This window comes from Phyllostomus discolor, chromosome 2, assembly GCF_004126475.2.
Source record: "Phyllostomus discolor isolate MPI-MPIP mPhyDis1 chromosome 2, mPhyDis1.pri.v3, whole genome shotgun sequence".
Classification (NCBI taxonomy): Eukaryota; Metazoa; Chordata; class Mammalia; order Chiroptera; family Phyllostomidae; genus Phyllostomus; species Phyllostomus discolor.
Genome location: NC_040904.2, coordinates 171396017 through 171411656, shown reverse-complemented (window position 1 = coordinate 171411656; position 15640 = coordinate 171396017). Strand labels below are relative to the sequence as shown.

Here is a 15640-nt window from a genome sequence, read left to right as displayed (position 1 = left end):
AAACAAGCAATGCCAAAGTGTATCTTAAATATTAAGCCCAATGAAGATCAGAAAAAAAATGCTATAAGGCACTAAAGAACATTAAAATAATAAATAATAATGGAACTGACAAATTCATGACAAATTTATGAAAACTAGTCATTTCTCTCTGGGCTATTTCATAAATAGTAAAGGAGAAAATGACATTTAAACTCAGCCTTGAAGAAGTAGGTTTGTTGATATGCAAAAATGGATGGTTTTTTATATTTCAATATATCTTTTTTAGACATTGCTCATGTGTCTCTGTTTTATAAAAATATGAGTCCTTTTAATGGTGCCAAGAATCCAAGAATCAGTAAGTATGCAGTAAACTTTCAATAACAATAACCAATTCATTACAAAACTATATAGTATCATAAAAGGAGACATTAAAAATTCTGTAGAATTTAGCAGTGTATTTTCTCTGTAAGAAGTATCTGTGAATGGACTATAAACTTGGACATTGTAATACACTATCAAAGTTGAGATTATTCTTCACAAAACTGTATATTCTAACTAGAGGCCATCTCTGGTTCTTTCTCTTCATTATTCTAATCTGTAATTAAGCTATTAAACATAATTTTAAACATACTGCTTTTTCCCCCTCAAGAACTGACAATGGCTCTCTTCCTTGATTTCTTGATCCACCTAATTTCAGTCAACATACCTTTCCAACCTTGCTTTCTGTGACTTTTCAACATGTGACCTTTGCTCTAGTTAGGCATAATATAATCACTTCTGTTTAATGTGACATATTCACTCAACAACAGTGCCTTACTCATATTGCTTCCTTGTACCTCCATGAATCACTTCCCCTGGTGCTTTCTAAATCTTACTTACCCTTAAAGCTCTCAGTCAACTGCATTTCTAGGGTAAACACTTATCAATCTTTCATTTCTCTGAACTCTTCTGAGGTTCACTCTGTTTTTAGCACTTCATCATGTTCTACTTTTGTCACATGCTTTATCTACCCAGCCTTCTAGAGGTCAAGGACCTTTGAGATCACCCACACAGTGGCACATACAATAAATATCAGCTGATTAATTAATGTTTATCCTCAGTATAAACAATTCTTATTTGTCTTTAGTAAACTATAAAATAATTTATTAAAACACTAAATTCCTGAAATATATTTATTGGTTAATAAACTCAAGTGCCTCTAGGAAAGAGACAAAAAATACAAAATCAAAGTATTATGACATAAATTATGCCTTCATCCCCCTTCTAAAATAGAGCTCTCTTTCTTCAAGACCTGAAGAAAAATAAGATTATTTTATCATGGCTAATTAAATCCATGTAGGGATTTAAGTGAAAAAGAACATGAAAGAATTATGTATTAGTTGAAATGAAGCAATATTAGAGTAAAAATAGTAAAATGCTAACCTACTTCTCTCAAACCACAACACATTCTGAGTTGTAAAGATTTTACAAAAAGCAGCCCTGGCTGGCGTAGCTCAGTGGATTGAGCGTGGGCTGAGAACCAAAGTGTCGCAGGTTCGATTCCCAGCCAGGGCAAATGCCTGGGTTGCAGGCCACGGCCCCCAGCAACCGCACATGGATGTCTCTCTCTCTCCCTCCCTTCTCTTTCTAAAAAGAAATTAATAAAATCTTTTAAAAGAAGATTTTACAAAAAGCTCTGGCTGGTGTGGCTCAGTTGGATTGACTGCCAGCCTGCGAACCAAGGGGTTGCCAGTTCGATTCCAATCAGGGCACATGCCTGGGTAGCAGGCCAGGTCCACAGTAGGGGTGCATGAGAGGCAATCACACATTGATGTATCTCTCCTTCTCTTTCTCCCTCCCTTCCCTTCTAAAAGAAAATAAATCTTAAAGATTCCACAAAGAGCCTATTTGATAAGAATATCCAACATGTCAGTTCTTTTCTCTGGTACACCAGCAATCTTGTTTCCCCTCTATTTTATATCCCTGATATCAGCCTACTCTATTGAGGTTTTATTAACAGCAGTCTTGTGAAAAGAATTTTTCTTAAAAAAAATCACCTCTATCATCCTTAGTTGACATAGTCTTAAATTCTTAGATTTTTTTTTTTTTTGTATGACTGCTATGGAACAGTGGATATACACTCCAGAAATGGCAACAGTAAATACGAGTAACCTAAATTAGCCATTCCCAGGAATTAGGTGAATACAAATGTCTATTTAAGGCAAACAGGGCAGTTGAAACAGAATGTGCAAGCCCTGAAACTGTAACAGATCCTCCAGCCATTCAGTGTGGCTGATGCGTTCAATACCACCCTGAGAGGTGAGATTGATGAGTCCACTCTGATATATGATTACCTTTGGAACAAGTCTATTCTTATTTTAAAATTTAGTTGTACATAATTACAGAATAAGATTACTTCTCATATTTGAGATGTGATATACTGCTTTGTTGCATGTAAGAATACTACATAAGAGTGATTGAATAGACTTAATTTGTGGTACACTTGGTTAACTCTGGAAACTTAAATTGCTAAACAGAATAAGGAAATAAAATTTATCTTCAGTTCCAGAAAACATTGTATGTGTGTGTTGGGGGGTGGGGCTTTTATAAACTATTATGCCTATCTGACTTTCTGTTCTCTGGAAGTGGTGGGCACCACACCAAGAGAATTGGCATGGACCCTAATAAGCAATGTAATGGCCCTGAAAAGCAATTACTTCACTATGCCTTAGTCAGGCATAAGCAGCCTTCATAGGCCTTACAAGCCAGACACCCACAGGTAACTTATATTAACCTCACGGAACCTCCATTTTGCATATGTAATATCGGCAAAATATCTACATCATGTAAATATTTAGTATCTACATCATGTAAAGATAACAAGGGACTTTTAAAAACAGAGTGGCCAAACTCAGAAAACTCAAAAGACAAGGATGCCCGCTCTCCCCATTCCATTGAACATAGTATTGAAAGTTCTAGGAATAGCAATTGGATGAGAAAATAAAAGACACCCAAATTGTAAAGAAAGAAGTAAAACTGTCCCTATTTGCAGATGACATAATACTCTATATAGGAAACCCTAAAGATTCCCCCCCCCCCAAAAAATATTATAACTAATGAATTCAGTAAAGTTATAGGATACAAATGAATATTCAGAAACCTGTTGCATTTATACAATAATGACAAATGATCATTAATGACAAGAGAAATTAAGAAAATGATCCCACTTATATTACATCAAAAAGAATAATATACCCAGGAATAAATTTAACTAAAGAAATGAAAACTGTTATCTGGAAAACTGTGACAGAAATTGAAAAGGACAGAAATAATTGGGAAGATATATTATGCTCAAGGATGGGAAAAATATGCCAATTAATATATAGGTTTGATGCAATCTCTATCAAAATATAAATGACATTTTTCACAAAACTAGAACAAATAATCCTAAATTTATATGGAACAACAAAAGACCTTGAATAGCCAAAGCAATCTCGAGAAAGAACAAAGTTGGAGGTATAACACTCCCTGATTTCAAACTACACTACAAGCTATTATAATCAAAACAGTATGGACATAGATCAATAGAATAAAATAGAGTGCACAGAAATAAGTCCATGCTTATATGGTCACTTAATATATGGCAAAAGAGGTAAGAAGAAGCAATTGGGTAAAGGCAGTCTCTTCAATAAATCGTGTTTGGAAAACTAAACAGATAATGCAAAAAAGACAAAAAAGAAACTAGCCCACTTTCTTACAACATACATAAATATAAACTCAAAATGGATTAAAGACTTAAATGTAAAACAGAACTGTTAAAGTAGTAGAAGAAAACATTGGTTATAAACTATTTGACATTTGTCTTAGAAATATTTTTTGGATATGCCTGTAGGGTAAATACAACAAAGTAAAAAGAAACAAATGAGGGACTACATCAAACTAAAAGCTTTTGCAATGTGAAGAAAACCATTTACTAAACAAAAAGGAAACCTACTGATACACGATATTGGCAAATGATATATACAATAAGGAGCAATAATCCAAAATACAGGGGTGGGAAAAACTAGGTTTACAGTTAGTTGTAGTATCCAAAAGAGTTTATTCTTCTATTAATATTTATTAATTATTTCAGTACTTATTTGCATTAAAACTATACATAAAGAGTCATGCAAACACCAATTCAAAAGAACCTATGCAACCTATGCCAAGAACCAATGTTTTTTTCAGCACAATTTATAGTAGCCAAGTGCTGGAAACAGCTTAAGTGCCCATCAGTAAATGAGTGGATCAAAAAATTGTGGTACATTTACACAACAGTCTACTTTGCAGAAGAAAGAAAGTATATGGTATTTCAAAAGAGCTACTACCCTTTGCTACAGCATAGGTGGAACTGGAAAGCATTATGCCAAGTGAAATAAGCCAGGGGGCGAAAGACAAATACAATACAATCTCACCTATAAGTGGAACCTAATCAACAAAACAAAGGAGCAAGCAAGATACAACCAGAGACATTGAAATAAAGAACTGACAGTGACTAGAGGGGAGGGGTGAGGGGAATAATGGGGAAAGAAGGGGAAGGGTTGTCAAGGAACAAGTATAAAGGACCCATAGACAAAGACAACAGGGAGGAGGTGTGGGGAGAGTATTGAATGTGGGAAGTGGGGACATTGGTAGGGCTGGGGAGAGTAATGGGAGGAAAATGGGGACAATTGTAATTAAACAATAAAAAAGTCTACAACTAAAAAAACCATAAAGTACTCACACAACTCAACATCTAACAGTGTAATTAAAAAATAGGCCAACAGCCCAGGCTAAATGGCTCAGTTGGTTGGAGCTTTGTTCCATAATGGAATGGTTATGGGTTCAATTCCTGGTCAGGGCACAAACTTAGGTTTCACCTTTGATCCCTGGTCCAGGTCTGACATGTATGGGAGGCAACCAATCAATGCTTCTCTCTCACATTGATGATTCTCTCTCTCCCTTCCCATTCCTCTAAAAGCAATAAATAAAATAGTCCTCAGGAGAGGATAAAACAAAAATAAAACATAAAAATAGACTGACAAACTGAATAGATATTTCTCCAAAGAAGACATAAGATGCTTAACATCACTAAACACCAGAGAAATGCAAATCAGAACCACAATGAGGTATCACCTCACACTTGTCAGAATGGGTATTATAAAAAGACTAAGAACAAGTGCTGGTGAGGATGTTGAAAGAGGGAACCCTTGTGTCCTGTTTTGAGACTGTACACTGGTGCCACCACTATGGAAAACAGTATAAAATGACCTCAAAAAATTAAAAATAGAACTACCATATGACCCAGGAATTCCACTGCTGAGCATTCATCTACAGAAATCCAAACCACTAGTTAGAAAAGGTATATGCACCCTTATGTTCACTGCAGCATTATTTACAATTGCCAAAATATGAAAGCAACCTAAATGCCCATCACCAGATGAGTGGACAAAGAAAATGTGGTATGCACAACAGAAGGTTATTCAACCATAAAAAAGAATGAAATTTCACCATTTTTGACAACATAAATGGACCTAGAGGGTATTATACTAGGTGAATTAAGTCAGAGAAAGTTAAATATATGAGTTCACTTATATATGGAATCTAAAAAACAAAATGAATAAACAAAAGAGAAACAGAACAAACTGATCATTGTCAGATAGAAGGCTGGTAGGACAGTGGGTGAAACAGGTGAAGGGGATTAAGCAGTACAAACTCAGTCATAAAATAAGTCACAGGGATGTATGTAAAGTACGGCATAGAGAATGCATTCAGTTACATCATAATAACTATGTATGGTGCCAGATGGGTACTAGTCATAATGTGGGGATCACTTTGTAAGGTATAAAATTGCCTAATCATGATGTTGCACACCTGAAACTAATACAATATTGTATGCCAACTATTTTAAAATAGTTAAAAATGAAATGAGCAGAGGTCAGTTATTCAAGGTCAATTAATCAGAACTAAGAGTTATAACAAAAAATAAACTCCTTTAACATTCTTTATTTGCTGATAAGGAAAATAATTAAACAGAATATTTCAAAATGTGATAATGCTATTGTAAACAGTTTATTCAATATTGCTTAGTCACAATTCTATGGATGCTTAAAATTTGTGGCATTTAGTTTTTCACCCGTCTTAAATACTCTAACTAGACACAAATATAACTTTTTTCTCTCAGCCATTTGACTTAATTTTAGTTTTCTAAAATTAAGATGTTGCTATTAAACCAAAAATTACTAACAAGAAAATGCTAAAGCAAATAAAAATAAAGGATTATTATTAATCATCTTTACTTTGCTTTTCAAAATACTTGGAATTTTCTGATTGCTTTTTCAAAACATAACCCTAATAAGTCATCAAACAGGCAGAGAAGCAAATTTTCTCTTTCTAGATATGACATATGTCATAGGTCCAGAGTTACTGTTGAAAATGTAAAAGCTCACAGCCATGTGGCTGGGTGTCCCATCTATCTGATTGTTCATTGTACAACAGATACTCACTAATTTCTTCAGACAACCATGGGAAACCTATTGCAAAGAGATGAAAGAATTCACATGGCTTTTGCTTTGTGAGCAACAAGTCACAGAAATGCAATTATTACACAGAGCAAATCTAAACCCTCTCATTACAAAGCAGCAATAATTTCCATCAAAACAAATGCGACTGGCCCTGGCTGGTGTGGCTCGGTGGATTCTGCACCAGTCTGTGAACCAAAGGATCACTAGTTCAATTCCCAGTCAGGGCACATGCCATGATTGCGGGCCAGGTCCTCAGCTGGGGGTGCATGAGAGGCAACCACACATTGTTCCTCTCCCTTTCTTTCTCCCTCCCTTCCCCTCTAAAATTAAAATCTTTTAAAAATGCAACTGAATAAGAAGCATCAATTTACAATATATAAAATGGAATGGTTTTGATTTAAAAACAAACATATGATAATAGCTAAAACATCATTAGGTATTGAGTGCCTCTCTGGGAATAACTTGAGAGGATTAGTTATGTTTTCCTTAGTCTCAAGGAAATTCCTTAGTCTTCAGAAAAGTTCTGATGAATTTCTCAGTATAGGAACATGTATTATATATATTTGTTTTGATCTTTTTCAAAACTGAGCAATTTTATGCTTCTGTAGCAAAGTTTAACTTTTTAATGGGAAAATTCTACTTCTAGCTATTTTGCTAAAGACTTTTTAAAATGACATTTTGGTGGTTATGTTAAATGTCTTTATAATACTATTACGAAACAAAAGATTTGTTGATGAAATGACATAATAAATAGGGAAATAGAATTTCAGGTCAAAACAGACCAAAGATAGATATTTTGTGGAATAAAACACTATCGTATACATGCATTTTATTTTTTTTTTCTAATTTTTAAGAAGCCTATAACATCCTTTAATTAAAACAGGCTATTTCTACACCCTAGGAACAACATGGTTTTTGAAATCTTCAGGAAGCTAATGACACCTACATATCTAAGAGAAAAGCCTCACTATAGTGAAACCTTAGGTATGTTCTATACAACTACTTTGTAATTAAGGGCATTCTCTGCAATGGTGGAGCATTCTTTTAAGTTAAGCTTCTCCATTATTAAAGTAAACTATTAAAGCAGTTAGAATACAGTAAAATAGCTGGAATAAAGTATCCTTCTGTTTAAAAAAAAATGACAAAATATGCATATTTAGAATAGAGTATCAACTGTAGAATACTGCTGCTACTGTTCCCTTAATTCAATGCACATGCGTGCTGAGGAGTGACACACTAAATCTATCAACAGGGACCCGATTCATACTATTTCCTGAAAGATTATACTTAGAGTTTTATAGTTAATGGAGTTTGAGAATTTCCTTTTGACCTGTTACAGACATTCTTTGACTATGCAGCTTAATAAAACAGGGCAGCATTTGGTTTTTAAAATATTTACTACTGAAATATTTCATTCTATTGCATTGTGTCTGATTATATGCAAACTTTGCACCATCAGATATTTTTTAAAAATTTAAGTCAGAAACATTTGCAAAAATGTTGAGTTCCAACTTAAAAGCAAAGAAATATATGCTTAATCACAAATATATCCTATAAACTTTCATATCCTGTTACAAATGACTATAACATTAATTTCTATTTTATGTTCTAAAATTTTACTTTTGAGTGTATATATGTATGTATTTACACACAGCAATAGATTTAAAGTGTTTAGCTATTCAGGGCAATATGGTTTATTCAATTGGAGGTTATATTTAAAGATAATTTACTATAATTAACATTTTCTAAGTTAAGACTTTTGAAAAGTTTTGCAATTATTTTCACTTTTACATATAATACCTGGAAGATGGTTGCAACAACTCATGCAAGTACTTTATGTAGAAATTTTCACTTATATTATTTTCCACACAGAAATGAATATTAGAAAATCAGAGTGAAAATCACCCAGTTAATGCATAACCACTCAATTATTGGATTAGGTTTGTTGAATAGTAAGATTTTATTAAAAAAAAATCACAAACCTGCCAACAGTATTGAACACAAGTTGATTTCACTACAAGCAACAGTAAATGTGATTTGAATTCAAAATGTTAAGCACTATGTGTAGCAAGAAATACTCAGGAAAACTTCTAAAAGTTTAAAACTTGTAATTTATTGTTTTACCTTTCTGTCTAATATCATATAGTTTATACACAAAGGGATAATGCACATTTCAAACTCCTCTGTAAAGTCTTTTTAGCAAGTAGAACTCATCTAAAGAATTCCTGTTTGGAGTTTTTATTGACTCATTGACACAAATCTTTATAATTATGTGGTAACAGGAAGGAATGTTATTGTCGATATGAGAATCATATAAATCGTGTCTAGTTTTAACTATGCTTTTGAGGCCATTGTTGTGAATTTAATTTTTCTGGATGTCTTTATGAAACAAATTGCAACACACGGGACTCGTAAGACAGAGTGGCGCATTCCAGGCTGCAAAACCTGCTCTTGTCTTACCCCCTGGGAGCCCACACCAGAATCATGAGTGTCTGCCTGCCTGTGAGGAGCAAAACAGATCTATTCAGTGTGGGCAGACCATAAGAAGGCAAAGAGATCAGAAAAATAACTAAAGCACACCTTTTTAATTTTTTTTTAACTTTTAAGGCACTACTGAACTATGGTAACATTTACAAAATTCTTAAAATCAAGTGCCAGTAGAATGGCAGGATTTACCATTTCAAGTTTCTACAAATGTTTTTTGTACTAGCTGTGGGAGTTAACAGAAATAAAGCCAAGAAGTTTGCTTTTAAGTAGGGTTATAAAGGTCTGAAAAGAAATATGCACAGAGAACTCTCAGAGAAATATAAAGTGTGCTCTATGAATGTTTTGATAAAGGAAAAGTCAGAGCTGAAATTAAAACACCCATTACACATTTATGTCTATTTATAATATGCAATACAAGTTTCCAGACAAGAGTGTTTTAGAGATTGATTTAGTATTTCAGTGGATTTAAGCTAATTTTTAAATTATCTTAAGATAAAAATAAATTATCTGTTAAAATTTAAGGTGGGGTGTTACAGTTTTTACTGCTAAGGAATTGAGGGCAGAATAAAATGGGCATGGAATCTGGAATCCTATTTACATTTGACTCTCAGCCCTCAGTAGCTGAGCGAATTTATACCTGCTTAACACCTTGCTGATGCTCAGTGTTCTCATCCTACCGGTGTCAGTAATAACGCCTGCACCTCAGTGTAGGTGTGAGATTAAAGGAGGTAACATATGACAACCTAAAACAGTGCCTGACTCAACTTTCCAAATGCATATGAAACCTCCATCCCTTGTCTTTTTTATTCCTTCCCCAAATACTGGGGAAATATATAATAGATAATGAAAATATAGCCTGTGGCATGGATCTATTAAATACTTGAACACGAGGCTCATCAAGACTCATACACTGAGCAGTCATTCATTCGGCGGTGAGAGAAGGAAGGTAAACACCCCGGTGGAATTTTGGTATGACCCTGTTTCCCCCGCCCCAGTAAAAAAAAACTGTGTCCCTAGAAAAACACAGCAGACATGCTTCAAGTTATTTCCAGAGTGGAGGTAAGGTAGAGAAAGTAGACTAGAAGGTGAATGGCTATCTAGTTAAAAAAACCCAGAAGTTTCAATTAAAAACAGCGAGTGACTGACCGTATGTCTATTTCTTCTCCACATGTTTTTTTTCAATCCACAAAGCAAAAGTAAATAAAATAGGTTTCAATAATGTCAGACGATGCAGAGAGGATAAAAGGAATGGAGAAGATCAATGTGAAGCATGCAAACCCGGACCAGCAGAGCCCCTAACAAGCTCCGCGCCGGGACACAAGCAGTGCTAGCTGCTGCACTTCTCTTTAGCCAGGTTAGGGACCTATTTCCTGGAGAAATGCAATTGTTTGGTAGTGAGTTGGGAATACTGGGGCAAAAAAAAAAAAAAAAAAAAAAAAAAGGGAATCCCTCACATTGAACTCTTGACCCCTGGTCTCTGCCCACCCTGCCTCACAGGCAGGACATTAGGGGCCCTTCTCTGAGAAACTGCCTCGCTAAGAAAAAAGAACTGAAAATACTGATTACAGGGAAAATCATCAGTCACTAAACTCTACCCAAATGCAGAGTTTTCAATGAGTTCTTTAGTGCTTTACTCTTAAATAAGAATGAGCTGCAGAGGTTCATCAGCTTTTGAAGAAAAACTTCAGTGGGAAAACAAGAAACCACTTTCATCGTCACCCTAAAGAAAGGGTATGAGGGATAAAGAGGCAATCAAGAGAGAATTTCCCCTCAAAAAAGTAAAAAACACAACTGTAATTAATGAGAGTAGAAGTTGTACAGATGAAACAAGAAAAGAATACTGTCACGCCCCAAACAATCAGAATGCAAGAAAAATCTTGTGGTAAACAAATTATAACTAAAGTAAATAGCTCAGTAGATGGTTTAGGTATTGACAGTTTCCCAAGTCTAAACAAATGACAGATATAAAAGAGAATAAAAACAAAAAAAATTAGAGTCATTCTGAGAATCCTAATAAATAACTAGAAAGAGTTCAGGAAAGAGAAAACATTTGCATAGAAATTATCTAAGAAATAATACAACCAGTTTCTCACCACAAGACTCCTTAATGAAAGGATCTACAGAATGCCTAGCAAACTAAATTTTAAAACACTGAGCCACTTCATCGTGAAGTATCAGAAAAATAGGAATAAAGAGAAGGTAGTAAAAGATTCAGTGGCACAGGCATGGAGACAAGGGAAAATACAACAGACTGGGAATTGGATCTCCAGACTTCATGAGAGCAGAGAATGCTAGGGGGTAAGGTAATGCCTTAAAATCCTGAGGGAAATTACTTTCAAGCTAGAAACCTATAACCAGCAAAACTATTAATTAAATATGAAGGCTGACTAAACACATTTTTAGATTTGCAAAGATGGAAAAATGTACCTCCCATTTTTCTGGGTTTTTGTTTTTAAGATACAGGGGAAAAGGTGGCTATTTCTTTTAGGAAAACTATATGATCGTTCTTCATTTTGAGCTGAAACTGATGCATATCATATGAAATACTCACCTGTAATTCTCATTCTGCACCTTGAAGTAAGAATACATCAAATTTCACAGGGCAAATATCTGAAGACAGCTGTTTCCTCTTTCTTTTTGGTTAAATTATTCTGTCTAGCCCAACTCTTTAATTACCCCAACCTCCTTTGTTATGACCCTCTCAAAATGTGGAATCCAGAGTTTTGTTCCCAGCAGAAAAACGGGGATCTAACTGTATAGCATATACGGTTAGGTAAAGGATATCTCTGCCCTTGTTATGAACACTGCGCTCAATATAATCAATATTACATCAGATTTTAGTTTCTAGTAGTCTCCCAGTTTTTGTACATGGCCAATTAATAGTTGACAAAGGAGGCAAGAATGTACAATGGGGTAGAGAGTCTATTCAATAAATGGTGTTGAATGAATTGGATGGATACATGCAAAAAATAAAACTAGACTGACCTGCTTACACCATAAACAAGAATAAATTCAAAATGAATTAGAGACTTAAATGTAAGACTCAAGACAATAAAACTCTTAGAAGAGAACATAGGCAGGAAAATCTTAAACATTTCTCTAAGTAATGTTTTTTGATATATCTTCTCAGGCAAAGGAAACAAAAAAAATAAATGGGACTACATAAAACTAAAAATGTTTTGCACAGCAAAGAAAACCAACAACAAAACGAAAAGACAACCTACTAAATGGGAGAACACATGCACCAATAAAACATCTGAAATTTATAAAGAACTTATACAATTCAAGACCAAAAACAATCCAATTAAAAAAACAGGCAAAAGACGTGAATAGACATTTTTCCAAAGAGAACATACAGATGGCCAATAGAGATGTGAAAAGATGCTCAGTGTCACTAATCAGAGAAATGCAAATTAAAACCACAATGAAATATCACCTCATACCTGTCGGAATGGCTGTCATCAATAAACCAATAAACAAGTGCTGGTGAGGATGTGGAAATATTTGTGAACCCTCATGAGCTGCTAATGGAAATGCAGATTGGTTCAGTCACAGTGGAAGAGTATGAAGGGTCTTCAAGAAATTAAACAAGGAACTTCCTTATGACCTAGCAATTCCACTTCTGGGGATATATCCAAAGAAACCCTTTCAAAAACACTAATCTGAAAGACTATAGGCATCCCTGTGTTCATAGTAGGCTTACTTATTATAGCCAAGATATGGAAGCAACACCAGTGCCCATCAGTGGATGAGGAGGTTAAAGAGCTGTGGTACATATATACAATGAAATATTACTTGGCCACAAAAATGAGTGAAATCTTACCATTTGTTACAGCATGGATGACCCTAGATGGTATTATGGTAAGTGAAATCAGCCAGTCAGGGCAAGACAAATACCATATGATTTTACTTACATGTTGGATCCAAAGAATGAACAAAACAGAAAAACTCAAATATAGAGAACAGACTGATAGTTGCCAGAAGGGAGGGAGTGGAGAAATGGGTGAAAAGGGTAAAGGGATTGAGACATATAGACTGGTAGTTACAAAACAGTCACAGGGATATAAAGCACAGCATAAAAAATATAATCAATAATATTGTAAAAACTATGTATGGTGCCAGGTGAGCACAGGAAATATGGGGGTGAGAGACTTTGTAAAGTACACTGTGCTGTATACCTGAAACTAATACAATGTCAAATGTAAACTGCAATTAAAAATATAAAAACAAAGTATGCACTTGAGTTGAGGAAACTTGTTGACATAATGTATTTTTTTGTGTGTGTAGGATAAGAAAGAGGAAATTGGAAGTTTCCCTCCCAATTTTAAAAATGATACAAAAAGAGAAAAGACGGTATTTTAAAAATATTTCAAGAATCACAATTTACCTCTTTAGATACATATATATATGTTTGGATATGTTTTGAGTTCATAAAATAGATTGTGTCATTCATTCAAATGAGAAAATCCAAGTTTCTGAGTATCTGATGTATGGGACATCCGTTAGTAGGAGACTATGTCATCCTTTCATTATGGAACATCATCAGATACACCTCTTTTGTAATGCTTCTCTTTTGTAATGCTTCTTTTATGGCAACATCAAGTAACTAAATGAACTCCTAAAGTTACTCCTGGACCTTTAAATTTTAGTTTCTGATAAAATCAATTTCTAAAAAGGAATATACTTTTTACTAAAAATTTTCCAATTAATTTCCCATTTAAAAAGTTTTCTAGAGTTTTCTTAAGCATTAAAAAATAATAAGGAAACATTTTCTCAATCTATGAGTCTTATTCATAACATGGTTTTTCTCCATATTTTTATTTTAAAAGTAACTAAAATCTTTCTAAGTTGATAGGAAAATTTGGAGATAATGCCTTATTTCATAAAACACAAACACAACAATGTCTAAAGCACTCCTCACTATAGACCAGAGTCATAAATGGCCTACTTTGCCATATCTAAATAAAAGGAACACATTATTAGTACAATAGAAATTTGGATATTAGGATGATTTTCATGTATAAATTGTGTATCATCAGAATAGCTAGACTTTCTACCAAAATATTCCCACATACTACAGTTGGTGAAATGAATATAAATGAGAATTCTAAAGTCGGAGCAGAAACCACATCTAAAAGGGCTCACTGAACCAATGAATAAATGCTATGCAGAAAAAATATATGCACAAATACAAAGATTTTTTAAAAATACACAATCTGTTTTGTCTAAATGAGATAGAGTTGAATGATCGTTAGTTCTACAAAAAAACAACACAGAAAGTAAAGCTCTATGTAATAGATATTGCTCCTCAAGATTTGCGTTGGTATTCTGACTCTATGGGGTGCCTCGCAGAGGTAAAAAGGGCCTTCTCCGGGTTTCATCTAAGATTGAGATTTTGCCAAGTTTGGCAGAGAAATGCTGGCATGGAGACAGGAACCCATACGAGCTACTATTCTGAGCTTGTTTTCTGACTCTGAAGAAGTGGCCAGGAGTGAAGGGGTGCCATGCCTGTCTTCCCCATTCCTGGATGTGAAACTTCTTAAAGCCCACAAGTAAACAGCGAAGAAGTTTCCCTCGGATGAAAGGACCTGAACTCTCTCCGGTGGGAGAATAGAGTCTGTTTTTATTAGTGTAGCAATATAAATTTCCTTTCATTCTTTCAGTCTCCTAAAAGAAATATATTCTCACAGAGTATACATTATCACTTACACAGTATAAATTTGTACATTTTAATTCTCACACACTACTGAATGACAGACATCCCAGACAGAATGACTAAATATTAATCACACAAAATGCTTTCCAGTTCTACCTATCAAATATATTTGAGTTTGTTTATGGGTGAAATCTACTGTATTAGAAGAAAACTTTTCTCAATATGTTTGTAGCCCTCCACACAAAGTATTACAGGCTGAAAATAGAAATATTCTACATTGGACAAGATTTTTTCTAACAATTTTGATTATTACATCTAAGTTTTCCTTCATGGAATTCCAACTTCTTGATACAGTATTTTCAATTGTATTTTTAGTTATATTTTAGAACTAGTTTATTATTTCTTGTTATTAATAAATATCTCATTAAAACATTTCAAAAATAATTTGTCATCTGTCTTAATGTATTTTATAAAAACCTTCTTTTACCAGCTGTAATATGAGCTCTATGTCCTGATTTATTCATATTTTTATTCTCCATACTTAATAAATATCACAAATGGACAGTAACTGCTATATAAATATCTACTGAATGAATAAAGAATAGAAATTCATGAAGATTATAAATCAGGGATTTTTTTTAAAGAGAACTGGAGCAGGGATTGGTTAATCTTTTTTCTCTGAATTAAAATAGCAAAACAGCAAGTTCAGCTCCTCGAAAATCATTAAGTCCTTAAAAATAAACATTCACTGTAGACACAAATCATTATCCATGCTGTTTTCCCCATAATTGTCCATATACATTTTCTTCTGAATCTCTGATCTACCTACATAATGGTAAGAAGTGAACATTCCTGTACTATTGCTACTTCTCAGTAGCGATGCTGAGACTGAATGACAGAAAATAACTGAAATGTAGGGAGGAGATATTCTTCAATACATATATCCTGCAAGGGAGTTATACTCAGAGCAAAAATGTAACTCTTAGGAATCAGTAAG

General features: G+C 34.1%; 1 protein-coding gene across 1 annotated transcript in view; it reads right to left on the bottom strand.

Annotated features, from left to right (window-relative positions):
* Window positions 1-15640, bottom strand: part of ADAMTS20 (ADAM metallopeptidase with thrombospondin type 1 motif 20) — a 177939-nt gene that overhangs the window by 41568 nt on the left and 120731 nt on the right. The window lies entirely within an intron of this gene.